This window comes from Muntiacus reevesi, chromosome 13 (assembly GCF_963930625.1).
Source record: "Muntiacus reevesi chromosome 13, mMunRee1.1, whole genome shotgun sequence".
NCBI lineage: Eukaryota > Metazoa > Chordata > Mammalia > Artiodactyla > Cervidae > Muntiacus > Muntiacus reevesi.
The window spans coordinates 59,784,107-59,811,142 of NC_089261.1; the positions used below are offsets into that span (position 1 = coordinate 59,784,107).

At 38.6% G+C, this 27,036-nt stretch overlaps 1 protein-coding gene and 1 pseudogene across 1 annotated transcript in view; one reads left to right on the forward strand and one right to left on the reverse strand.

The window, feature by feature from the left end:
• The window catches only part of EDNRA (endothelin receptor type A), a 74,575-nt gene that overhangs the window by 9,910 nt on the left and 37,629 nt on the right, over positions 1-27,036 (forward strand). The window lies entirely within an intron of this gene.
• On the reverse strand, positions 2,644-2,739 carry LOC136146178 (U6 spliceosomal RNA; annotated as a pseudogene).

Genomic DNA, 27,036 nt, shown 5'->3' on the forward strand with positions numbered 1-27,036 from the left:
GTGAAATTGTTTGTTCTAGTTCTGTGAAGAATACCATTGGTAGCTTGATAGGGATTGCATTGAATCTATAGATTGCTTTGGGTAGTATACTCATTTTCACAATATTGATTCTTCCAATCCATGAACATGGTATATTTCTCCATCTATTTGTGTCCTTTTTGATTTCTTTCATCAGTGTTTTAAAGTTTTCTATGTATAGGTCTTTGTTTCTTTAGATAGATATACTCCTAAGTATTTTATTCTTTTTGGTGCAATGGTGAATGGTATTGTTTCCTTAATTTCTCTTTCTATTCACATTTTGTTATCTTTCTTTCACTTTGAAAGAGTTTGTACTGAAGCTGCTTCATGTATTTATGTGCTGGAAAGCACAACGGAAGAGCAGTGCAGCCAGTTTCAGACAACTAGGCTCTTTCTGGTCGGTCATCATCCCATGCAGCTAGTGTTGGGTGACTTGGGATGCTCTGTGGGCATGGAAGAGGCATGCCCTATGTATCTGAATTTCCAGGTTTCCTTGTTGATGTCTGTTGTGTCAGGATTCCTTCCTCCAGTCTGCAATGATCCTTGCTTGCACTTATCACATGCTGCTCTGCTCAGACACCCCCAAGAGCTCCTGCTTCTTCCTAACACACATGTGCAGCTCTCGTCCAATGCCGTCACTCCCCCTAAGTAACATTCTCTGCCCTGAGGCTGGATATAGTCACCGAATTGCCTCTGCTGAAGCATGTACAAATCCTGAATTTAAACATGAATTAGGTCTTAAGTTATGTACATTGTGTGGAGAAGAAATAACCCAAAAAGTGAAGAGAAATTCCTCTGACCTTGGTTATACTTGTGTGAGTACACACACACACACACACACACGCACACACTACCTGGTAATAAAAGTCAGTCTGAGACAATAAACTATAAAGTAGAAGGAACCAAAGGATGCAAATAAATGCCAATTACCCTGTTGACTTTCAAATGGCAATGTTAAAGAAATGCTATTATTTATCAAGGGATTACTCTAATTTTGAATTGTAAATATATATATATATATATCATTAGCATGAGAAGACTGACAAAAATAGGAGAGAGAAGAGAAAAGGAGTTAGTAGACACTTTGAAATAGTCACACTTATAACCAAACTGATGGTGGATTCAATCTATCAAGAATTATACTATCTGATATGCTAAATTTTCAAGGAAGACAAAAACTTAGCAAAATAGATCAGTCTGTATATAAAATATTTACATTCATTATAATGACAAAACATCATTATCTGTGTTTTGAATCCAAAAGTACCCCCTAATGACTCAACGACAATATAGATTAGAAGTATAGAATTTAATAATTATATATATTTTTAATGACTCATTTATGTAAACTTCAGGGAGATAGGTTTTAAACTTGAATAGAGTGGCAACCCTAAAAGTGATATTGGTGCATGGGTGGACCAAAGCTTGGTATCATGTGCTTTCAGTTCAGTTCAGTTCGGTTGCTCAGTCATGTCCAACTCTTTGTGACCCCATGGACTGCAGCACACCAGGTTTCCCGATCCATCACCAACTCCTGGAGCTTGCTCAAACTCATGTCCATCGAGTCGGTGATGCCATGTGCTTTCAGGATAACAGTAACTCAGAGGTACACACAGATATGCCCCTAAGTCATTGCGCCATAGCCTCTTAAGTAGAAACAGGCGTGTGGGGAAATATACGTAGGAAGGAAGCAGAATGGAGAGGATGAGGACGGCAGCCGTGGAAAGAGGAAAGCAGTTGAGTCCAGTGACGTGGCATGGAAATGTCATCAGAGGGGGGAGCTGGAACCAGTGACATCATAGACAATACTGTAGGTGAGTAACGTCTCCACTTAGTGGGTAGGGTAAAGCAGATCTCTGAGAACAAGTTAAGCAGCCAGTGACACATCTAGTAAATAGTTGTTGACTAATTGAGTCCACTCCAAGCAACCACCTCTTCCTGAGGACAACAATGAAAAATAAACAAATGCAATTTCTGTATGAAATTATCAAGGATATTTTGCAACAAAAAGCCAAGATTCTCAATATGTTGCTCTGGCAGAGGATCTGAGCGATGTGGAAACCAGAGACGTGCACACAAACACAGTTTATCTCCATATTCACACAGACTTTGACATCTTGTGCAACTGGAGTCCATCTTGTTTGGGCAGCCATACAAAAATTGTTTCCGGACGCATCAAATCACCAGGGCAATATCTGTGTTGGAAACAAATTGCCACAGCATATAAATCATGTGCCTCAAACATAGAACCTGTTCAATAAGTGCTTTTTAATACGATTTAACAAGACCATATCAAAATGATGTGACTAAAATTAACTTCTTTTTTTCCCACTGAAGTAGAGTTGATTTACAAGGTTGTGTTAATTTCTGCTATACAGCAAAGTGATTCAGTCATGCAGATATATCCCTTTTCATATTCTTTTCCATGATGGTTTTTCACAGGATATTGAATGGAGTTCCCTCTGCTATACAGTAGGACCTTGTTGTTTATCCCTCCTATAGATAATAGTTTGCATCTCCTCATCCCAAACTCCCAATCCTTCCTCTCCAACCCTACCTCCCCCTTGGCAACCACAAGTCTTTCCTCTATGTCTGTGGGTCTCTTTCTGTTTCATAGGTAAGTAAAATATGTAGGAACACTTCACAAATTTGCATGTCATCCTTGCCCAGGGGCCATCTGTATCATTCCAGTTTTAATATATGTGCTGCTGAAATGAGCACTAAAACATACTTCTAATCTGATTTTTCTGAGGCCTTCAAATTAAAATATTGATGATGGTTAGGACAATGATGTTGATCTGTCAGAGGGAGTCTTCATTTACAAACAAGGCACATACTGCTCCCCCAAGCTGATCAAATTACCCACCGCTGCATATATAATCATGATGTTTGCCTCTTACTCATCATCAAGCAAGTAAAAACAGGCCTTTCTCATATATTCCAGTAATAGCACTATAACCATAAAATTAGGTATTCCCTAAATTTTCAGAAAGAAAACTGTCCCTTCACTGAGCTTTCTCTCTGCTTGTTGGCACCCCATACCCCAGCTCATCACGTCCTGTTAAATGTCTCTGACTCAGCCTCATCTCCACATGCTTCTCGTCCACTCCTCTTTATCCAGCTAATCAAGAGTAGCAAGACGATCCTTCTACCTGAAATATCCCCCCTCATGCCTCCTCTGGTTTATTCCACTGTACTCTTCAGATCTCAGCTGCAGCGTCTCTTTGTCTGGCAAGCATGCCTGACCTAGACTGGGTCAGGGCCTTCCTCCTGGGCTCCCATGACTCTCTGTTAGCCCTGTAAGAGCATGAAACACACGCTCCGTTGTCTCTGTCAATCCCCTTGCCTGTCTGCCCCTCCTAGACTGCAGGTCCCGCTGCCATTATTCTCATTTATCACGGTTTCTCCACATCCAACACCGTGCCCAGTTTCAAAACTACTTGATGAATGAGCAAAATAAGAAAAATGTACTGTATTTGTCTCTATAAGAATGTTTTTCTCCCTTGCAATTACAGATCTAAAGACAGGCTTGCTTTTTGAATTTATTGAGTCTCTACTATTCTCCTGCAAATCAGGGACAGCTCAAAGTCCATAAAACCAGGAGAGAAATACATGCAACATAACAGGATTGTTTTCCCTTTGTCTTTAGAGGTCAAGAGTTCTTTTTCTATGGTTCTGGCATTATATTGTTTAATTTCCTGTCTCTTGAGTAGTGTAACCAATTAAAGAATCTCGTTTCAAGATTTCTGTGCAATACACAGTCCTTCAGCCTAGTTGTAATTGTGGTTTCAACTGAAATATTCAACCTACAAATGATTTGGAATATCAAAATGAACATTCATATCACCAAAGATTTTATTTGCTCTTTAGAGAACAGGAAACAGATTGATTTTCTGGCATGGCTGAGACACAGGAAGATTGTAAAAGTTCATTATGCTAACTAGCTGACCTAAGGATACATGTACATATTAAATGACAGAGTGATAAATTTATTACCCAATTTGCTGTTTATTATAAGGAAGTTACTGTCTGAAAAAGCTTCAGAACACTCTCCAACTCTACCTCCCTTTCTGACTTTTCGTTTCCTGTGTCTGGGAATCTCACTGCTTTCTCTCATGGTCCTGTTAAGTAATTATTCTCATGTGAGGTTACTCAGCTAACCCTCAGCATTTGGCTCACAGCACAGTTATTCCCGTTTCAGTGATGGGGGGATGGAAACCACGCATAACAGCAGTATTGTTCCCAGGGCTGAGAGATGCTTTCAGTCCCCTTCTCACTGGGAAGGTGTTGGGATGTACAGAACATTGTGACTGATACTTCTGCATCAAACAGGACAGATCACGGAAGAGGTTGCTGTATTCTAAACTGAAAGAGTGATGCATAAATGCTTTACTTTTGAGAAAAGTATTTTCTCATACACACTGTGTGTTACAATAATTCCATTCTTCTGTGCAGTAAAAGCAGATGTCCTGGCTATGGTATTCTAAAATATTTCTAGTGTCTTTGTCCCATGAGTTTGCTAGCATGGGAGTGTTATTTCTTTATTATACAAAATTTACACAGTTTGTATATAGAGTGTATGAACTAAAATGAAAGAGGATGGGGTATGAAGTTTCTGTCTCTGAAGTCAATTTGAAGGCTCGAGTGGTTAAATAAGGAATGTTCTAAGAAACTCTGTCAAAATAAATTTGATACACAGCCAGAAATTCTACAACTGTTTTCTAGATCTACCATAATCTCTTGGGAGCTAGAATTATTGCTTTCTATAGCTACCATTTTATTTTTAACTAGGTCTAGTTTTTCTTGGAAAGACTTTCCTACGTTATAAAGGTAATAGTTGATATTAAACTGTAATAGAACTGAACATAAGTCTCATTCAGTGTTAATATTTGATAGCCTTATTTTCAAATTTGAGCATCAAAATTTTTACAAAACCACATGCTCTAAAATGTTTATTTAAATTTGGGAGGTTTGAAGTCTTCATGTTCCTGAACTCAAGAAGCAAAAATCAAGTGTGCCCTCAGATTTAGTATTATTTTTGTGAACGTGCAAATTTATTAATTTCTCTAAAATTTAGAGAATTTAGAATTCAAACTTCTCTAAAAGTTTCATCAGCATCATTTGCCATCATGACTAACTTGGCAAATGGGATAGACAGCTGAAGCTACTCAAATCATGCTTCTTATAGCACTTAAACATAATTTTAGATTGAGTTTTGTACTAGAAAGTAATGGAGGTGGGCAACTGTTGGCCATTGGTTACTCAGTTACATCAGATCTCTTTTCTCTAAATATTCTTTATTTATTCATTCATAAATTTTATTGAGCTCCTCCTATATGTCAGTTATTGGGGAAATAGCAGTGAACAAAAACAATCCTTGTCCTCAAGGAGTTTACATTTTAGTGCAAGAACAAGACAATGATCAAGCTAAGTATGTGAAATAACAGCTAAGGAGAAAAGCAAAACAGGAAAGAGGAATAAAAGAAGGGGGAGGAACGGGTAAAGAAGAACTCAGTAGAAGGCAATGTTGAATAAAAACTAAAACTTAAAAGAGCAAACCACGCCACTATCTAAAGAAAGTGCATCCAGTCAGTGGAAATGGCAAGTGCAAAGGCCCTGGGGCAAGAATGTGCCCAGAGGGTTAATGGAGCAGCAAGAAAGCCATGGTGGTTGATTGGAAGGGAGAGAATAGGAACACATGATGTCACAGAAATACTGGGGTAGGGGAAGCAGATAACATAGAGCCTAGCAATAGATGACAATTTAACTTATTGTCCAAGCCAAGATGCTTTGAGAGTAAAAGGAGACACTATCAATAATTGCATCTGGACAACACGCATAAACCAAGACTGTCCTGAGGAAAGCAGGAAGCCTAGTCACCCTACCCATACATCTTTAAAAAACCTTTAGCCTCTTTCTGTGAGTGAGATTGGAAACTTTTAGAAGATTATGAACAGATGAGTGACATGATCTATTTTACATTTTAACAAGAACTTGCTGGCTACTGGGTTGAGAAGCATTTCCTAAATCGATGAAGGAAAAATATACACTGAAAATACACCCTGTGTACCAGTCTATAGGGCTCCCCTGGTGGTCCAGTCAGCAAAGAAGCTGCCTGCGATGCCAGAGAGGTGGGTTTGACCCCTGGGTCAGGGAAGATCCCCTGGAGAAGAAAATGGCAACCTGCTCCAGTATTCTTGTCTGGAAAATCCCATGGACAGAGGAGTCTGGTGGGTCACAGTCCACAGTTCGCAGAGTTGGACACGACTGAGCAACTAAACCAGCACCACCATACCAATTTATAGCATGAGAATACTGCCCCCTAAAGCTTAATTAGTGTTTACCCTGTACCAAGCTAACTCACTGGATCCTCACAGCAAACTTATTGCACTGCTATTGCCTGAAAGTGAAGAAACTGAGGCACAGCGTTTAAAGAATGTTCTCAAGGTCACACAGTCAGCAAGTTGCAGAGCCAAGATCAGGATCCAGTCTGATCCCAGAGGCCATGCTGTTAGCTAAGCCGCCACACTGCTTCTCTTCCATATGCCTCATAAGGCAAACTTGATAGTCATCCAGATGTCAGCCCTAGTACAGAAATAAATTTTCAAAGACTGTGTTCAAAAATAGTCATCCCCCTTTCTTTCCTGTACTAAATCCAATATTTCTCTAGTTGTTTATTTAGGACAGAAGTCACACACTACAAAGGAAGGATGTATACGCAACAGAGATTGCTCTCCAGAATAGCATTTGTGTTGTAAGTCTTACAGATTGCATTGGAACATCTGGTAAACAGATTTTTATATTCTATACTCATTGTCATGTTGGTGAGATCAACTGACAGAAGGAAGCCAGAAAATAAAAGTAAATAAACTGTAAAAAAAAAAAAAAGAGAGAGAGAGAAGAAAAAGGTTAAGTCCTTTGATGATCTGATTGCTTTGACATATATATCTGCTCAGAGGAACATTTTTTGCCAAACTGATGTCTCATCCAGTTATTACAGGAAAGGCTAGGCAATTTGTAGGCATGAGATAGAAACATGAGTGTCTATGGCTATCCCACAGTTCCAGGTGGGATGTGAACACCTGATTTTATTGATAAAACTAAATGTTGCATTTCTAGACCTTCCTCCCCAGGAGTTTACCAAATGCATAGGAATTAAACGGGGAATGTGAAAGAATAATGAATGACATTTGGGGACATGTCTCAAATTATATTTTAAAAGAAACTAGAAATAAAATGCCTAGGAATAAACTTAACCAAGCGGGTAAAAGACCTATACTCTGAAAACTGCAAAACACTGATGAAGGAAATTGAAGATGATACAAAGAAATGTGAAGATACTTCATGCTCCTGTATTGGAAGAATTAATATTGTTTAAATGGCCATACTACAAAAAACAATCTCCACATTTAGTGTAATTCTTATCAAAATACCCATGACATTTTTCACAGAACTAAACAAATAATTCTAAAATTTATATGGAACCACAGAAACCCAAATTGCCAAAGCCATCTTAGCAAAACTGGAAGTATCACCCTTCCTAACTGCAGACTATACTATCAGTTCAGTTCAGTTGCTCATTCGTGTCCGACTCTTTGCCACCCATGGACTGCAGCACACCAGACCTCCCTGTCCATCACCAACTCCTGGAGTTTACTCAAACTCATATCTATCAAGTCAGTGATGCCATCCAACCGTCTCATCTTCTGTTGTCCCCTTCTCCTCCCACCTTCAATCGTTCCCAGCATCAGGGTCTTTTCAAATGAGTCAGTTCTTCACATCAGGTGCCCAAAGTATTGGAGTTTCAGCTTCAACATCAATCCTTCCAATGAATATTCAGGACTGATTTCCTTTAGGATGGACTGGTTGGATCTCCTTGCAGAGTTTTCTCCAACACCACAGTTTAAAAGTAACAATTCTTCAGCACTCAGCTTTCTTTACAGTACAACTCTCACATCCATACATGACTACTAGAAAAACCATAGCTTTGACTAGATGAACCTTTGCTGGCAAAGTAATATTTCTGCTTTTTAATATGCTGTCTAGGTTGCTCATAACTTTTCTTCCAAGGAGCAACCGTCTTTTAATTTTATGGCTGCAATCACCATCTGCAGTGATTTTGGAGCCCCCCAAAATAAAGTCTCTCACTGTTTCCATTGTTTCTCCATCTATTTGCCATGAAGTGATGGGAGCAGATGCCATGATCTTAGTTTCTTGAATGTTGAATTTTAAGTGAACTTTTTCAATGATTCAGTGGATGTCGGCAATTTGATCTCTGGTTCCTCTGCCTTTTCTAAATCCAGCTTGAACATCTGGAAGTTCACGGTTCACATACTGTTGAAGCCTGGCTTGGAGAATTGTGAGCATTACTTGGAAAATTTTAAGCATTTGAATGCAGACTTTCAAAGAATAGCAAGGAAAGACAAGGAAGCCTCCCTTGGTGATCAATGCCAAGAAATAGAGGAAAACAATAGAGTGGGAAAGACTGGAGATCTCTTCAAGAAAATTAGAGATACCAAGGGAACATTTCATGCAAAGATGGGCACAATAAAGGACAGAAATGGTATGGACCTAACAGAAGCAGAAGATATTAAGAAGACGTGGCAAGAACACACAGAAGAACTGTTCAAAAAAGATCTTCACAACCCAGATAATCACAATGGTGTGGTCACTCACCTAGAGCCAGACATCCTGGAATGTGAAGTCAAGTGGGCCTTAGGAAGCATCACTACAAACAAAGCTAGTGGAAGTGATGGAATTCCAGTTGAGCTATTTGAAATCCTAAAAGATGATGGTGTGAAAGTGCTGCACTCAATATGCCAGCAAATTTGGAAGACTCAGCAGTGGCCACAGGACTGGAAAAGGTCAGTTTTCTTTCCAATCCCAAGGAAAGGCAAAGCCAAAGAATGTTCAAACTACCACACAGGCTATATATAAACCTACAGTAAACAGAATACAAGGTCCTGGCACAAAACCAGCCACATCATTGATCAATGGAACAGAATAGGGATACTAGAAACATACCCATGCACCTATGGTCAATTAATCTGCAACAAAGAAGGCAAGAATATACAGTGGAGATAAAACACTCTCTTCAATAAGTAGTGCTGAGAACTGGATCGCTACATTTCCATATACCATATACAAAAAAGAAAAAAAAAAAAAAACACTCAAAATGGATTAAAGACCTAAATGTAAGACCAGAAACCATAAAATTACCAGAAGAGAACATAGAACACTCTTTAACAAAAATCATAACAATATGTTTTTGGATCTGTCTCATAAGGCAAAAGAAATAAAAGCAAAGATGAATAAATGAGACCTAAATGAATTTAAAAGCTTTTACATAGCAAAGGAAACCATCAACAAACCAAAAAGACGACCTACAAAATAGGAAAAAATTATCGCAAATGATATGACTAACAGGACTTAATATTCAAAATAAACAGCTTGAAGAATCAACATCAAAGAAAATTAAGCAACCCGATCGAAACATGGCCAAAGACCTGGATATACATTTTTCCAAAGACAGCGTACATGTGGCTAACAGGCACATAAAACAAGAGCTTGACTAATTATTAGAAAACTGCAAATCAAAATAATAATGAGATATCACCCCACACCTGTCAGAATAGCTATCATCAAAAAGTCGACAGATAACATACGTTGGCAAGGATATGGAAGAAAGGGAATGCTTGTACACTGTTGGTGGGAATGTGAATTGGTGTAGCCACTGTGGAAAGCGGTGTGAAATTTCCTCAAAAAACTAAAATGAGAAATATCAAATGATGCATTCTTGGGTATATACCTAGGAAAAAATTAAAATACTAATTTGAAAAGATACATGCAACCCCATTGTTCATAGCAGCATTGTTTACAATAGCCAATATGTGGAAGTAGATGAATGTATGAAGAAGATGTGGTATATTCATACAATGGAATATTACTCAGCCATAAATAATGAAATTCTGCCATTTGCAGCAACATGATGGACCTAAAGAATATTATGCTTGATGAAGTAAGTCAGAGAGAGAAAGGCAAGTCCTTTATGATATAATTTATTTGAGGAATCTAAAAAATAAAGCAAATGGATATGTATCGCAAAACAGAAAAAGGCTCATAGATATAGAAAACAAACTAGTGGTTACCATTGGTTTAGGGGAGTTAGTGTAGGAGATTAAGAGAGATACAAACTACTATATATAAAATAAACAACAAGTATATATTGTATAGCACCTTGAATTATAGCCACTATTTTGTAGTAACTTTAGTGGAGTATAATCTATAAAAACACTGAATCACTATGCTGTACATCTGAAACTAATATGATATTGTAAATCGACTTTGCTTCAATATAAAATAAGGATAAGCTAGAAATTCTCAACTTTTAAAAATTTACATATGAAATTTAATGAAATGGTCTCATTAAGTCTGAAGCTATTTGAATAGGAACTTTATTAATATCCCTAAATTTGTTTTTTTAATTTTTATTGAAATATAGTTGACTTACAATATTCAGGTTACAGCAAAGTGATTCAGTTCCTTTTCACATTCTCTTCCATTATAGGTTATTATAAGATATTAAGTATAGTTTCCTGTGCTATACAGTAGGTCTTTGTTGGTTATCTGTTTCATATATAGTGATGTATATATTTTAACCCCAAACTCCTAATTTACAACTCCCCCTGCTTCCCTATGGTAACCATAAATTTGTTGTCTATTTTTGTTTTGTAAATAAGTTCACTTGTATCATTTTTTTGGATTCCACATGTAAGTGATAGCATATGGTATTTATCTTTGTCTGGCTTACTTGACTTAGTATGATCATCTCTAATATCCCTAACTTTAAAAGCAACCAGTAAAGCTAAAAATACTGAGCACGTCCAAAATATCCAGAATCATTCATTTCAAAATATAAAAAGTAGTGGCACATATGTCTTTGCCAAATATTGAATAATGTACTACTGTGCCCCAATCCCGCATGAGTTTTATGTCACATAAAGCAATTCTATAGAATGTCTGCCTTAAAAAGAACATGTGAACTTTTAACTTAGTTTCACAAAACAGAAATGTCTAGAAGACTCCAGAATCTGCCTTTTGTGTGATATGTGTCACAAATGCTGGGGGTCTCTGCCTATTTCCTTTGTTTCCACAAATTTGATGTTCTTATAAAAGCTAAACCTATGAAAATTAAGGTAGTGTTATATCATTTAAGAGCCATAATACTTTGTAAATTTTTTGACATTTTATTGAAGTATAACATACATACAGGAAAAAAAATGCACGTAAATGTCAGCTCTGTGAATTTTTACCAAGTGAACTTGATCCTGTGTACCCAGGGTCAAGAATTAGAACACGAGTGCACCCAGAAGTCCCTCGGTCAAATAACTGTCCAAACTCCCAAGGCAACCACTTTCCTGACTTCTAACAGCATGAATTTGTTTTCCTACTTTTGTGTTTTATATAAATGGAACTATACGGTAAATATCCTTTTCTGCCTGACTTCCGTTGATCAGCATGATATTTGTGAGAGTACCCCATGCTGGTGGGTTTAGCTGTAGCTCATTCATTCTCGTTATTGTATAGCACTTCGCTGTCTGGATATATCACAATTTATTTATTCATTCTACTTAAGTAGGCATTTGAATAGCTTCCAATTTTGAGCTCATATGAATAGTGTGTGCATATATATTGCTGAAATATATGCATAGATATAAAGACAACATTTACATACAAATGTATATAATTAAACATCAACATATGTATCTGTATGCTAAATATGCTTTAAATATAAATCTTGAGCATAATCCTTTTATATTTTGATCAGAATTTTAGAGCGCCACCAGGGCAGGCACAGGGAACTAGGCCGAATTTCCTAGGCAGAATTCTTCTCTAAACACTTTAAAGACTTGTGTGGCTTATGTCTGAACTTTGTTCTTTATAATTCTTCTTGGCATTTCAGGCAAATCCACTATCTGCCTTCATATTGGATAATCCCCAAATCAATTCACACATTTACTAAGTGTCTATAGAAAGCACAAAGAAATCTGGGACAGACATGCCTTTGAGTGGCTGGCATTCCATGTTGAGGATACAAACATATATTCCATCAAATTAGCCTGACTGCCAGGGGGATTTTATATTCCACTGTTTTGTTAAAATTTGGAGGATCACCGGACACAATTTTACTGAAAAAAAAAATTACATTTTGAATGTAAAACACCTACTAACATTTTCTTTAAAAACAGAGAGACTGTCATTTCTCCTTCTCCTAAAGTACTATGTACAGCTATACCAAAGTTAATCAAATTACTCCCCAGAGACACAAAGATAAAATTAGGTTTCAGCCTTTTCCATTAATGCTACAGTTAATGGTCATTTATTTTAAAACTTTACAACGCCCCATGAAACACAGATTAAAAAGCACTGATTTCAGACAGTAAATGTTATGAGAGTTTAAGTTGGATTGATGAAATTTTCCAGACGATCTCTCTGAGGTTATTTTTGTTAAATGACATATTTGGGGTATGCCAGTTGCTTGGTAAAACTTGGAGGTTTAGTTGTAATCGGGTTACTACACTATTCTAAGACAAGATTGGTGAGAGGGTTGTTATAGAAATTCACCAAATTGTAGCATATGAAGACAGATCTATTAATAAAAGAAAATCTTCCTAGTGTCAACACCCAAATTTGCATTGCAATATCCCTAGAGAGAAATTTTATTTATCAAAACCAATGACTAGATTTTAAATGGAACACAGCAGTGGTCTTACATGGCACTTAATACATCCTCCCAAGAAGGTATTCAGAATTGCATGAACACTGGGTTTTGCAGTCTTATGATCATGCCTTTAACTTTAAAGGTAGATGATTAGTTGAGACTTTTCCTGCTTTTTGTTCTGAGGAAATAGTTTTATGGAGTAACCTTAAAATTGCCTCCAGCTCCTGAATTACCATAAAGGAGGAAAGTAAATCCACAGGGAGTCTGGAAGCACTAAGGTGATATTCCAGTACCTAATCTGCAAGCAGTGAGTGCTCACCACTTCAGCTTAATCCTGTCTGATTCTCTGACCCAGAGATGGGCAAACTGCAGCCATGAACCAAATCTGGCCCAAAGCCTGTTTTTGTAAATGAACTTTTATTGGAACACAGCCATACCCATTGCTTACATAAATGGTTTCGACAGATACCAGAGGATCTGCAAAGACTAAAATATTTACTGTCTAACCATTTACAGAAAAAGTTTATCAACCCCTGCAGCATCTCACCAACTGCCCTGGCCCTGCCTTTCATCTGTGTCTCTCATCCTCCTCCATTTTGTCCCAAAGCAGGTCAGAGCTCAAGATCTGAACCTCAAAATATGAGTAAGCCTTCATAACCTTCACTGTTCTTAAGTGACTTATGCCCACAACCACCAAAATAGTAGATAGCATAATCCCAAGAGATCAAAGTATGTTTCTTTTCTAAAATAGTTTTGTGACTGATCGTAAATAAATCACTGACCTTTCATGTAATTATCTTTTTTCAAGATTTTTTTCTTGATGTGGACCACTTTTAAAGTCTTGATTGAATTTGTTACAGTATTGCTTCTGTTTTATGTTTTTATTTTTTGACCACGAGGCACATGGGATTTTAGCTCCCTGGCCAGGGATTGAACCCACACCTCTTGCATTAGAAGGTGAAATCTTAACCACTGGACAACCAGGGAAGTCCCTTCAAGTCATTATCTCCGTATGAAGAAATAAAGATCGGCCATCTCATGGAATCCCGTTAAGCACAGTGACACATAGTCAGCCTGTTCCTGAGGTGACTGCTGACATAAATCAGTCGAACAACCCAGGGCTATTACCTTCCTTCTGCCTTCCCCATTTATGTTAGCAAACTTCCAAACCTGGTTTCCTGGAAGGTCTTAGCAACTGGGTATCCATCAAACCTGTTGGACAAAACTGTATGTTTTCTATCAAAATTGAAGAAGTTTTCAATTCTTTGTCACACACTTAGAGACATTCATTCCATTGTCTTTCAAGCAATCAGTAGCAGCTCTGAGCCAGGAGGCTTAATCTTCAAGCAGCAATTCATGCTGCAGTTAAAAAGAAAAAGAACAAAACAAAGACGAAGTTTCCATTTATTTCAGGGAAATTTCACACAGAAGAAAAAAAGAGAGGTACTCTCCAGAGATCTTAAAGATAAAAGCTTTACATACTTGAAGTTATTTGATCTGAAAAATCACTGCATTTTATATTTCTTTGATAGACCAATTAAACTTTGTGGTCATAATTAAGCATAGATGAATTTTTATCTCTGGGCTATAAAATTCAAGGAATATTTATTGATAATGGACAGAACTATTCCAGTATAACTATTCCAAATCCAAAGAGATGATGCCATCAACGTGTTGCATTCAATATGTTAGCAAATCTGGAAGACTCAGCAGTGGCCACAGGACTGGAAAAGGTCAACATCCCAATTCCCAAGAAGAACAGTACTAACGAATGTGCTAACCATCAGACAGTTGCACTCCCATGCTAGTAAGGTCATGCTTAAAGTCTTACATGCTAGGCTTCAGCATTATGAGAACCAAGAACGTCCAGATGTTCAAGCTGTGTTGAAAAAAAGAGAAACCAGAGATCAAATTGCCAACAGTCGCTGGATCATAGATCAAGCAAGGGAATTCCAGAGAAACATCTCTACGTCTGTTTCATCAGCCGTGCCAAAGCCTTTGACTGTGTGGATTATAATAAACTGGGGAAGCTCTTAAAGAGATGGGAATACCAGACCATCTTATCTGTCTCCTGAGAAACCTGTATGCCGATCAAGAAGCAACAGTCAGAACCCTGTTTGGAACAATTGATTGGTTCAAGATGGAGAAAGGAGTGTGACAGGCTGTCTGCTATCACCCTGTTTCCTTAAGCTACACACCGAGCCCATCATGAGAAATGCCGGGCTGGGTGAGTTACAAGCTGGAATCAAGATAGGCTGGAGGAACATCAACAACCTCAGACACGCGATGATACCACTCTATGGCAGAAAGCAAAGAGGAACTAAAGAGCTGCTTGGTGAGGGTGAAGGAGGAGAGTGAAAGAGCTGGCTTAGAACTAAATATTAAAAAAAACTAAGATTATGGCATCTGGCCCCACTACTTCTTGGCAAATAGAGGGAGAAGGTGGAAGTACTGACAGATTGCCTCTTCTTGGGCTCTAAAATCACCACAGATGGTGACTGCAGCCATGAAATCAGATGTTTGCTTCTTGGCAGGAAAGCTATGACAAACCTAGACAATGTGTTGAAAAGCAGAGACATTACTCCTCCAACAAAAGTTCATGTAGTCAAGGGTATGGTCTTCCCAGTGGTCACATACAGTTTTGAGAACTGGACCGTAAAGAAGGCAGAGTGCGGAAGAATTAATGCTTTCAAACTGTGGTGCTAGAGAAGACTCCTGAGAGTTTCTTGGACTGCAAGGAGATGAAACCAGTCCATCCTTAGGGAAATCAACCTTGAATACTTACTGGAAGGATTGATGCTGAAGTTGAAACTCCAGTTTTTTGGTCATCTGATGCAAATAGCTGACTCATTGGAGAAGTCCCTGATGCTGGGAAAGATTTGAGGGCAGAAGGAGAAGAGAGCATCAGAGGATGAGATGGCTGGATGGTATCACTCATGCAATGAACATGAACTTCGGAAAACTTCAGGAGATGGTGAGGGACAGGGAGGCCTGGCGTGCTGCAGTCCATGGGGTCACAGACAGTCAGACACGACTCGGTGACTAAACAACAACAATGGACAGAAAGGCCTTGTCACAGACAAAGGGGGAGGTGGGGAAGCATATAAGACCTACTCCATGTTCCTTCTTTTTTAAAACTATGTATGTATGTATGTGATTTTGTGGCACAGGTATTATCTGTATACAACTTTTAAAAATTATTGGGGAAGGAAGGGGGAGCTACAGGGGATGGGGGGAAGAAGACAGAGTTGGGTGATGGAGATTCATCCTTGAGACCCCACTTTCAGCCCCTGTATAATTCAGCAGTCACACTGAAAACTTTCAGATATGTTTTCGAAAGGGGGGACGTGAAGGAAGAGAGGGAGGGAGCCTAGACTCTCAGAATGTGAGGAGTCAACGCTTGTAGTTCCAACTATGTGAACCAGAACTTGGAGCTATTTATAATTTTACAGACAGTAATCCAAACTGGCCCTGCTTGCAGGCGATAGAATATAGGCAGTCTCTCAGCTGATGGGCCCAAGTCTACCTCTACGGTGGTTTTGAAATTTTTTACTTGTTTGCAGTAACTGTGATGAACTCTGATGAAGTGATAAATATTTGCTTTGTGGAAATGGCCCAGAAGAAAAAGCTGGTACTAGAACTGAACATGTCTAATAAAGTGTTATTTCTTAGCTAGAAACTGGAGAGAAGTAGGTGCTTTAGGACTTAACATCTGTCATTTGGGGCTTCCTAGGTGGCTGAGTGGGTAAAGAATCTGCCTGCAATGCAGGAGACTCAGGAGAAATGAGAACCAAAAGGGGGAGCGGTTGGCAAGGAAGATCCCCTTCAACCCACTCCAGTATTCTCACCTGAAAAAAATCCCATGGACAGAGGAGCCTGGTGGGCTACAGTCCACAAGGTCACAAAGAGTCGGACACAACTCAGCGACTAAGCATGCACAGCAATGAGTTCTTACACTTGACACCAAAAGCACCATCTAGAAAACAGATAAGTAAGGCCCCATCAAAATTTAAAACGTTTACTCAGCAAAAGAACTTCTTAAGAGGATGGAAAAAACATCAACAGGATGAAAAAATAAAACTGCAGATTGGGAGAAAATATTTTCAATCAGCATGTCTAATCAAAGGAGTAGTTTCTAGAATTTATTAACAACTATCTAAATTCAACAACAACAACAAAAAACCTTCAAACAGGGACTTCCCTGGTGATCCAGTGGTTAAGAATCTACCTTCCAATAGCAGGGGACGAGGCTTCAATCCCTGGTCAGGGAACTAAGATCCCACAGGCAGCAGATAAACTAAGCCCATGAGCCACAATTACTGAGCCTGTGCACCACACCTAGAGAAAACCCATGTACCACAACCAAGACCCAACATAGCAAAATACATAAATAATTTTTAAAAGATTAATATTTTTTTAAAACTCCAGGCAGAAAATGGGCAAAAAAAAAAAAAAAAATGAACAGAAGTTTTACTGAAGAGGATACAAAGATGATCAGTAAAGACATGAAAAGATGTTCACATTATTAGCCATTAGGGAAATGCAAAATTGAAACCACAGTGAGATATCACTGCACACCTGATAGAATGCATAAAATGAAAACCCTCAATAGTAGCAAAGATGAGGACAAATTGGATCATTCATATACCTTGTTGGTGAGAATGAGAAATTGTAGAAGCACTCTAGGAAAGAGTTTGAAAGCTTGTTATAAAACTGCCCATGCAATTACCATAAGACTCAGCAATTGCTCTTGGGCATTTATCCCAAAGAAATGAAGATTATGTTCATGCAAAAACTTGTTCAGGTGTGTTCATGGTAGGTTTATTTGTAATAGCCTGAACCCCAAAACAACCCAAATGTTTTTCAATGGGTAAGTGATTAAGCAAACTATGGTACATCCATTCCATAGAATACGACTCAGGGATAAAAAAAGAACAAGCTATTGACACACAGCAACTTGGATAAATCTCAAGGGAATCATGCTGAGTGAGTAAAAAAAGCCAACCTCAAAATATTACATACTATGATTGCATTTAACTCCATTAATCTTGAACTAACAGAGTTATTGAGATGGAGGGCAAGTTAATGGTTGCCGGGGATGAGGGAGTTCAAGAGAAAGGGCAAAGAAGTGTGATTTTTATAATCACACTTATGAGGTCATTATCAGGGATCCTTATGGTCTCGAATTTGCTCCATATCTTGATTGGAGGTCAACACACAAAACTATACCTGTGATAAAATTGCATGAATACTAACACATGAGTAGCAATGGAGACATCTGAATATCACTGGATCACATCAATGTAAAAAATGGTTGTACCAATTTACATTCCCACCAGCATTATACGAGGGTTCCAATTTCTCCACATCCTCACCAACATTTATCACTGTCAGTCTTTCTTATTATATAACCCATCCTAATGATGTGTAGTGGTATCTCACTGTGGCTTTCATGTACATTTCCTTTAATGATGAATGATGTTGAGCATTTTTTATTTTCATGTACCTAGCTATTTGTATTTCTACTTTGGTGAAATATCTATTTAGGCCTTTTACTCATTTTAATTATGACTTTTTTAAATTGTAGGTGTTCTTTATCTTTTTTAACTGTAGGAGTTTTCATGTTATTGTTGTTTTGCTTCTTTTTCAATAGAGTGAAGTTGATTTATCACACACATGCCTGACAATGGACAAAATGTTGTTTATATGAAACATCATAGATTAAATTATATATAGTATTTATATTTTAATAAATAATATTTATCCTGGACAGAAGTCCTTCATCAGATATATGATTTGCAAATATTTTCCCACTCTGTGGCTTTTCTTTTCATTTTATAAATGTAGCTTTTGAAGAGCAAAATTTTTAAATTTTTATTAAATCCAATTTATCAAATGTTTCCTCTGTGGATCACATGTCTGGAGTCATATCTATGAAATCTTTGCCTCAGCCCAGATCACAAAAAAATCTTTTAATTTTTTTCTAACAATATTACAATTTTAGCCCTTAATTTAGATCCATAATCACAAAGAATGTCTATGCCATGTATAAGGTAAGCATCTAAGTTCATTTTTTACATAGGCATATGCAGTTGTTCCAATGCCATTTGCTTACAAGACTGTCCTTTCCTTACTGAATTACCTTGGCACCTCTGTTAAAATTCAATTGATAATAAATATAAGGGCTTATTTGTCTTTTCTTTCTTAGTCCAGTGACCTGTGTGTCTACTGTTGTGCCATCCTGTCTTGATTACTGTAGTTTACAGTAAGTTTTTAAACAGGTACTATAAGTCCTACTTTGTTCTTTCTTTTTCTCCAAAAATAGCCAAAAATTTTTGGCTATTCTAGGTCCTTTACATTTCTATACAGATTTTAAGATCAACTTGCTAATTTCTTTGAATTTACATAGGGATTGTACTGACTCTTTGGATGAATTTAGAGAATATTGCCATCTTAACAATGCTGATCCTTCCAATCCAATAAGCCTTTATTTAGATCTTTGATTTGTCTAGTATTTGGCAGCTTTCAGCATACACGTCTTATACTTCTTTAGTTAAATTTGTTCCTTATATTCTAAGTATTTTATTCTTTTTTGATGCAATTTTGAGTGGAATTGTCTCAATTTCATTTTTGTATTTTTCCTTTCTAGAAAAATAAATTGGTTTTTTATATAAATGCAACAAATATTTGTCTAATTGCTGTTGTGGCCTAGGACCTTGCTGGAGTCTTCACCATTGCTCTTGCAGCATCAGATTTTTTCCTTGGTAGTGTGTGATGGCTAAGAATGCAACTAGTGTTAGAACAGTTTGGTGCCACTGCTTAATACATGCTAAGGCACCAACAGTTTTACCCACTGTCACTTTTGCACCAACAGTGCAAAGTCAACCGGTGGAAAAGGCAGTCGTCTCAGTGTTTTCATGATCTTGCAAATGCTCTGGAAGGTTCGCCTGAACCTTGAAAGGGAATCTCCAGGGCTCCAAGGACAGCACTTAGAGAACCACTGATCTAGATGATCTCTAAGCACCTGTCTGATTCTAAAATGCTATTGTTTTGCAGATCTAAGATATATATCATTTACCAAACTTGTAATAACATTTTCTTAAGTGGCTGATTTTCATGAGTCAATATCCCTAGACAATTGCTACAAAAATGTGCCAAGTCTTTTAAGAGAGATTAAAAGGAAATAGAACTTTGGCCCTAAATATCAAGAAAATAGCACAAGCCTCTCTCAGTACTCAAGTGTCTATGAAAGGAAACCCACCGTCACTGTAGGCTAATTACATTAGACCCCAAATTTGTATGTTTTCTGTTCTAGGTAGCACTAAAAATAAACAAAATGCTTTTGGTGGAAATATAGAATGTGTCACATATCAAGACAGAAATAAAACTAGGTTAAACTCTATTATTCTTGACTCATACAGTTTAATATTGTCTCATTTCTAAATGTCTGGAAAAAAGACAAAGTAGGATCAAACTAATTTTCAAGGTTTTTTTAAATCCTTAATTTTACGCTATGATTTATAACAAGCCCTTGACTAGAAGCTTAAAATAGCCATTTACCTACTATTTTTTCCTACACTTTACAGTATGGTGCCTATTATATTCACTTGGCAAATTTTCCATGTATTTTAACTTCTCCCTGGAGAGGAATAAAATACTATTTATATAGTCAAGGTAAATAAATAGTCTCAGGGCTTCATCTATGGGATTCCATAATATCTGACATCCTTCATCCTTTGGGGTAGAAAAAGGACCAAAAAAAGCAAAAAGAACTAAAGGAAAAGGCAAAAAGGACTAAAATATTCATGGTTGGGAAGAATAAAAGAGAAACTGGGAAAACCAAATGAACCATATAAAATTAAGGGAGAAATTAAAAATCCATGTTTCCACTGCAAGAAGCACAGGCTTGACCCCTGGTTGGGGGACTAGATCCCACATGCTGCATGGTGCAACCATAAATAAATAAATATGTATATATAAATAAATAAAGTGAAGGGAGGGATTGAGGTTAGACTCCAGTTCAGTTCAGTTCAGTCGCTCAGTCGTGTCCGACTCTTTGTGACCCCATGAACTGCAGGTTAGACTAGGTTAGGGATAAATGGAGCTGAAAATAATTTCAAAGAAACCAGTTACAGGTTGGAGTTGTGATTTTTTTTTTAAATCATGCAATTTAAGAGCTAGCAGAGAATTTAGAGATAAGAAATATTGGGCCAAAACAAGGTCATATGGCAGAGGAGGAAGTCAAAGCCGAAAGACTTTCGACAGTGCTAGAGCTGGAAGCCAGAATTTCTCCTTCCCTGAAGTATGGTCCATCTTTCCCTCTTCTAATACTTTAGTGGGTGACGATGCATGTCCTTCTTAAGGGAAGCATTATTACATGACTGGTAACTAAGACATCTTGAACATGTCTTCCTAATTCACTTCATGCCTCAGCTATTGCAAATTGTGAAGTCTTATTTCCCAATGAATTTCTGTTACTAAGTATTCAAAATAACGTCAACCTTGTTTACTGTAATACACCAGCTTTAGCATCAACCATATTCTTTTTTCTCCAGAAGACACATATGGTATCATTTTCTTCACACCACATTCCATATCTTAGTTGGGTCATCGTTTCCATCGACACAGGATAATTGTGAACACATGACATACTTTACAATGAAGAACTAACCCCAGTTCTTAAGATTTTACACATTACATCATTCACTATGCTGCATGCTCTAAAATATTCCATTGGTTTTTGCTTTTTTCTACTTACTACCACCTTCCTGATAAGTTTTTTGGGACTACTACCTAAATCTACGTGTAGAAATCTCTGCCGGTTATTTCATTTTGTTTGGTTCTGCTTCATTTTCACCTTCATGTTTCTTTTAAGTAAGTACTAGCATGTACTACCACAGAGAATGCTTAAGATAAACAATAACATTTTTTCAATAAGTTTTGAGTCTTACTGTGTGTCCAGGTCAGAGCAATTATTTTCTATAATTAACTATCTTTTCTCCATTCAGGAAAAGTTGGCTTCATTCTTTCCAATGTAAAGCTTCTCTCCATTATGAATTAAATTGTAAAGTACTGACAGTAAACTGTACAATCTTGATATTGAGTACTTCTCACTTTTCTCTTTTAGAGAAGTTTAATTCTTCTCCACCCAATGACCTTTTGGTTTTAGGTATACTGAAAAAGTGGAAGTCTGAAGTCTATTGATTCTAGATTGGCATCCTTATAGCAGAGTTATCAAAGAGAGAGATTTCTTTTCATCCCCAGCCTCTGAGAATGAAACTCTTGGATGACTGAGATTCTTGGACGTACTAAGCCCATATCTTGGGTGAACCATCTTTCCTCTAATGAAATACCCTTCCTGGGTTTGGAATTTGGTTTTAAAGGTATTTTTTCCTCTTTTTCATTCTCTCCTTCACCTGGTTATTAACATCTATGTATTTCAGATTCTAAAAAGTGAAGACCTCAGCCAGAACCAAAACGCTGAATATTGAGTCGTTAAATAGATGGATAGCAGGTAGTAGCAACAGCTTCAAGTTTCTAATCTAAGTGCAGAGTAGCTGGAGCAGTTCCTCAAAATCCTTGTCTCACAGGAACTCCCATTTACGATCCTCAATGAGTCAGGCCCTGCCCAGGTTCATTTCACACCCACATCAACCATTTATGGCGTATGTTCTCTTTCATCTCTGGTTTTCACTGAGAAACACTTCTGTCACGTGAGTCACGTAGGTCAAGGCCTTCATCTGCTGAGCTCCTCCAGGATGCTGCTTGCAGCTTCCTTAGGGACCATCGCATCTGTTCATCTTCTGGGTAAACCACAACTCCTGGTCTGTGGGACCTTTTGTGCCCATGGGGTCTGCCACCACCCAGCACCCGGTGACCTGGATGCCCCTCCTCCACAATCTCACTGGAAAAAGCAGACACAGAGACTGATAAAGGTAGGCTGTGCAAATAGCTCCCATTGCCAGATACTTGCTTCTGCTAAGCACTTTCTCTGGATGGTCTCTTCTGTCACCCACAGTAAACTGGCAAGGTAGCTGCCAGCACCGTTTCCATTTTCTAGAGGAGGAAACTGTGAAGCAGTGAGGTTAACCAGCGCGCCAAGGCCACATGATCTGGAATATAGAAGAGCTGGAATTTGGTCCAACCCAGGAAGTTAAGCTTCAGGGCTCACACTCTTTATAACGCTAAGCCGCTTGCTCTCATTCAAAGGAGTGCTTCTCCGTTCCCCCTTACCCCCCACCCCCGGCCCTCATCACAGAGAGCACCCAGCACCAGATTCGGGAACATCTATGGAGTTTCTGCTCTGCATCTGTCATGCTGTCCAAATTCTAGGGCTGGCCAGGAGGTATGAGAACCCTGTCAAAGGAAAAATCGTAGGAGTAGGGCAGAAGCCATTGGTTTTGCCTTATTGGTTTGATTTTGTTTCATTTGACTTCTGTGAAAATTCTGCCTCAATCCTGAAGCAATTAAAGCCTCAGGGAAGCAAAATTCATTCTCAGTCACGCAAAGTGATTTATTTTATTACAACCAATCTGAGGTTTGCAACAGCCCGAAAACATGTTCTGATGAAAGGCCTGGGCATCACAGGCTTTATTACCATGCCAGTCTGTAGTGTCAGAAAATGTAGAACATCTTTACTGCTGGTTCGATGATGTACAGGCTTCTAGAATACCTCCCAGCCCCTCTCCCAGAAAGAAAAAAACCTCAGAACCCCACTTTTTAAAGACTATACCTGGTTCACCATGTCCAACTTCAAGTGACCTGCGTAATCCACGTTGAGGGGAAGAAAACATTTTATTTACTTTGAGGTTTCCAGCTATTACCAACTGTACTCATAAATCCCTCATTCCTCTCTAGGATGGGTGGAGTGGGATGAAGGGAAGGAGGAGAAGCTGTCAGCCTCCCTGGATGGGATGGAAGGGAAATTAGCACAAAGAAGAAGGCACCCCTGGTTTTACTTATCCCATTAATAAGATGTCATGACAATAACAAAGATAATATCCAAATAGTGGCATTAACATCTGGAACGGGTTTTAAAAGGGGGGATAAATTCATTTTTATTATCCTTTTCTTCATGGTCATGAATAATTGGTATGTTTCAGTTTATAATTACAAACTATAGCAGTTCAGAATAACTAACATCTGTGCAGTGTACATTCAGTATGTGAAGTTCCGGCCCTCCGGATGATTCTGATGGCAGCCAAAACTTGAGAACAAGTACACTAAAGCAGTGAGTCTCAACCTGGGCTCTGCATTGGAACCACCTAGAAGCTTTCAAAACTCCTGAACATGGAGGAGAGAAAGCAGAAAGTATGATGGAAGAGGGGGAGGTCACTGAGGTTTGGGGCGAGGTTTGGGGGGACCCACCAAGGACTCAGAGTCGTGAGTCAGACAGTGCCGCTTGGCCACTTGGGGTAAAGCCATTGCCAGCAATAACAGTTTATCATGTTCATTAATTCATTATTTTGGGATGTCAAAACACAAATGAGAACTCCTGACCACCCACACTCAAGTGCATGTCTTCATCACGTAAAAGCAAGTTCCATTTGAAAAAAAAGGAAAACTGCTGGCCTTGTGTCCCAACTCAAGAGACTATGGGGCTTCTCCAGTGGCTCAGCAGTAAAGAATTCACCTGCAATGCAGGATAAGCGAGTTCAATCCCTGAGTGGGGAGATCCCCCTGGAGAAGGGCTCAGCAGCCCGCCCCAGGATTCTTGCCTGGAGAATCCCATGGACAGAGGGGCCTGATGGGTTACGGCCCATGGGATCGCAAAGAGTCGTACACGACTGAAGTGACTGAATACGCCAGAGATTCTGATTTCATTGGCCTAGGACAGGATTTTCAACCTAAGCACTATAGACATTTTGGGCTAGATAATTGTTCATTGGAGTGCCTGGCCTGTGCATTGGGTGTTTATCGGTGTCCTTGGCCTCTGCCCCCCAGATGTTAATAGCCTCCCAACAAGCCGTAAAAACCAAAAATGTCACAAGATGTTGCCAAATGTGCCCTGAAGGACAAGGTCACCCCAGGATGAAGAGCAGTTGTCTAAGGGCATAGCCTGGACACTGGGATTTTTAAAAGCTCCTTCAGTCATTCTGATGTACAGCCAAGACTAAGAACCACTCCTCAGGAGGGCTCGTATTAATAAGTAGCTTTGTATGTGCAGTGATGAATAATAGAACAATAAAACTGTGTGTAAAATAAAAAGTAAAATCAACTTGTGTGGAAGACTCAGGCAGTCTGCCCATAAGTAAAGGACAAGAGCTTTAGGGCATAAGTTTCACAGCAAGCATTTGGCGCCTTACATTTTTGCTTACTTTCTGGTTGTCAGGTATGTTCCAGAAAACTGACATAAAGAGGTATGCTGTGTTTATCTAAAAGGTCACAATCGCATAGAAATTGCTTTGTACTAAATGTAGTAGTGGCTGGACAACCTGCTTTGGGACCTACTCATTCTAAAAACGGGGTGCTTATCAGTGGATCATGTGGTACAAGTAGTTAGGTAAATCTGTGTCAACGGGTTAAAAAAATGCAACCTGTCAATTGCTTTTTTGGTGTATTTCTAATGCAGGCATTGTATTTCAAGTGGGTATATGTTATGGAAGATATTAAGTATTCATAGAGTACTTATAAAGGGAAAAAATTACTTCTCTGGAAATAGAGGAAAATAGGGAAAAAATCTACTGTGTTTATTTTTTAAACTTTTTATTTTATGTTGGAATATAGCCAGTTAGCAATGTCATGATAGTTTTACGTGGACAGCAAAGGGACTCAGCCGTTGGATCCTTTACATGAATATACATGTATCCATTCTCCTCCAGACTCCCCTCCCATCCAGACTGCCACATAATATTGAGCAGACTTCCCTGTGCTATGTAGTAGGTCCTTGCTGGTTATCCATTTTAAATATAGCAGTGTGTACCTGTCAGTCCCAAACTCCCTAACTATCCCTTCCCCCATCCTTCCTCTGTGATCATTTTCCAAGTCTGTGAGCCTCTTTCTGTTTTGTAAATAAATTCGTTTGTATCATTTCTTTTTAGATTTGGCACATAAGGGGTGTCATGTGATAGTTCTTCTCCATCTCCCTTTTTTCACTCGGTATGACAATCTCTAGTTCCATCCATGTTGTGCAGCCTGTCAATTTCATAATGTTAATTTTGACTCCATCCAAGTCAGCCACACAAACACAGAACTTCCACACTCGTTGGGCTGTCTAGTAATGCTTTAATTTTCAGGTGGAGATCGGGACTTCAACTACTTTTTGACTGAAGAAAATTCCCCTGAACTAGAACCACAGCAGGGGTCCTAAAACAAAATCCACACTCAGCAGACGGCCCTTTGCTGCCCTGGAGTGTTCCTCTGCAGTCCACTTGAGCCCTCGATCGGGCCACGGGACAGGCGTCATCTCAGCTGCTTCTCTGAGCCTCTCATCCAGTTGGACAGTCTTGGCACAAAGAGAGGGGTCGCCACAGAGTCTGGCAGCTCCTCTCCACTGTGGACTTTTCAGCAGAGCTCTCATCTCCCACCTCCTCCAACAACTAGTTGAAATGGTGCATTGTTTGTTTCCACATAAAGATGGAAATACTACTTCCGGATACAGTTAGACAACTTTCAAATAGTAAACTATAAGATGATTGTATTTTCTGAGGAAAATTGGTACTATCAGATTTCAAAATGTAAAAGTATTTTCCTGAATTAGTGAATCGAAATTCATTCATTGGTTCAGCACCTACAGGGTACTAGTTACCGTGTGATGCTCTTGGAAGCTATAAATATGAGGGTTACATAAAAGCACACTCTTTTGTGGCAAAAATAAGCTGTGACTGCTCCAAGGTGCCAGATTAACCCTTGCACCAATCAGACTTGTTAGTTTGTCAGACTGGTTTGGTTTCTCTTTCATTATATTTTTAATAACTTGTTAATGGTCATGAAATCAACTAGTTCTTTTACCATGGTCTGTTTATGCTAAACAGTTCTTTATCTTTTCCTCAGTTCAGTTTAGTTCAACCGCTCAGTCGTGTCTGACTCTTTGCGACCCCATGAACCGCAGCACACCAGGCCTCCCTGTCCATCACCAACTCCAGGAATCCATCCAAACCCACATCCATTGAGTCGGTGATGCCATCCAACCATGTCATCCTCTGTTGTCCCCTTCTCCTCCTGCCCTCAGTCTTTCCCAGCATCAGGGTCTTTTCCAATGAGTCTAAATTGTTTTCCTCAACGTGCTTTTAAAAATCAAAACCTTTTAATTAGGTAATAGAACCAGTTCTCAGAAATCTGCTCTAGGAAAAAAAAGA